Here is a 2,102-nt window from a genome sequence, read left to right as displayed (position 1 = left end):
TAAGAGGTGTTACATATTCAGGACCGGTAGAGTGCTAGCCAAGTCACAAAGGTTTAGGCATGATGCCAAGTCCTTCCTTCGGTGGGCTGTTTGCCACACTTTGTACACCTCTGGTTTTGTCTTCTTGCCCCCCAGACAATTTGACTTGCCATCCTAAATGAGAAAGACACAACTGCCCCTACTAGATAGCTATTACTCTACCAACATCTATGGATGGTGGAGAATCTCTAATTTCCTATTAAAAGTCCTCACCCTTACCACACACAGCACTTCTCACCTGAGATCTGACTCCAAAAGACTGTTTACGGTTCCAAGGTTCAACAAAGTATCCGGCCGCTCCTCCTTCTCTCACTGTGCACCCCAAAACTGGAACAGTCTACCGGAGACTCTCATAACCACCACCAGTCTAAGTTCTTTCAAAACTAAAGCTCACACATTTTAATCTGGTCTGTAACCAGGGTTGCCACCTCTCCGGGTTTGAACCAGAGACTCCGGGTTTCGGGAACTTGGATAAGGGTTGCCGTCCTCAATCTCTGGGTCGCGGTGGGGTGCGGTGTGGCGGCGTTTCCGGCATCCTTCTTTAGCCTGCTGCAATTTCCCCTCCAACTGCAGTGAAGATGGCTGCCATGGCAAAGCAGCGCTGCGGCGCGTCATGACGCGTCCGGTTGCCATGGCAACGCTGAAGCATTTGACGACGCGCAGCCATTTTCACTGCAGTTGGAGGGAGACATTGTAGCAGGATGCCGGGAGCCGCTGCCACACCACCACGCCACCACTCCACATAAGGGATCTTCTTTTTTCCCTCCGGGTTGGCCTTCAGTAGAAGGTGGCAACCCTGTCTGTAACTGTTCCATACGCCTATAACATATATTATATTTGACGGTTAATGCAATGTCTTTAAATCTAATGTATAACCCTGTGTATTTGATGTAACCAGGTATTGTCATCATTACTCTGTGCCCAGGACATACTTGAAAAAATTGGGTAACTCCCGATGTATTCCTGTTAAAATATTTTATAAATAAACATAATAAATAAATGTTCATATGATCTTTTACAGTTGATATTATTTCAATGGCTATGTGAAGCATCTGCTACACATTCAGCTGTTGTGTACTGTAAATGTTAATTGCATATATACAAAAGAAATAATACATTGTTGTAGTAATTTTCATCTCACAACATGTTATCCAACATGTTATCCAATGTTACTTGTTATCCATTAAACTAGAAGCAACTCATTCTTATTTTCTGTATCTGTTATGGGAGCACTCTCCTCATATCTATATTTGTATTTCATTAATTTGACTTCTCCCCCTTTCTTTTTCTTTATGCAACACATTTTTTGATTGAAACATGAGAAATAATTATAAACGCATAAAAACGTTTTTATTAGATGTATATATTTTATTTAAAGATATAGTAGTACATATGACGTCTTTATTTGGCAAAAAAATGGCGCCAATTAGTCATCAACGGTCAAACAGTAACATCTGAATTGAGATTCACACTGGCGCGTTTTGGAGCGCGGGAGAATTGGGTACGCACAACGCGACGATGCAATGACGTAAGACGAGGCCCGTGGGAAGCTGGGGAGAGAAACGTAAGGAATGCAGTGACGTTACCAAGGCTCAAACATTGCAGCGTCACTGATCTCCGTCTTGGGAGACGCAATGGCGGCCATTTTACTTAAGGGCGTGACGGCGAAATTCGACTCCACGCAGTCATTAATAGAAAGCCGCATGATTAAGAACTGTAACGTATATATAAATACATTGCTGAATGTTTTTATTTGTATTCTTTTTTATGGACCTTGGTTCGCTTTACTCCGCGCATGGATTAAACACTCTTCTTGACCTCATCAAATATGGCCGCATACCTGTGCGTTTCAATAAAGCTTTATTTAATAAAACAGTGCGTCAGAAATCCCAGTGAAAAGGGAGCAAAGCAATAAAGAAGGTGGAGAGGGGGTGGGCTTGTCCTCGAGCGCCCGGCGAGCAACAGAAGGCGGGTGGCCATTGGCTTGACGCGCTCTCGCGCACTTCCTTCCGTTCTTTTCCCTAGCTTGTTTTTTTTTTTTTTAAATAATATATAAAACTTTA

This window comes from Ascaphus truei, chromosome 2, assembly GCF_040206685.1.
Source record: "Ascaphus truei isolate aAscTru1 chromosome 2, aAscTru1.hap1, whole genome shotgun sequence".
Classification (NCBI taxonomy): domain Eukaryota; kingdom Metazoa; phylum Chordata; class Amphibia; order Anura; family Ascaphidae; genus Ascaphus; species Ascaphus truei.
Note: the sequence above shows the minus strand (reverse complement) of the source record.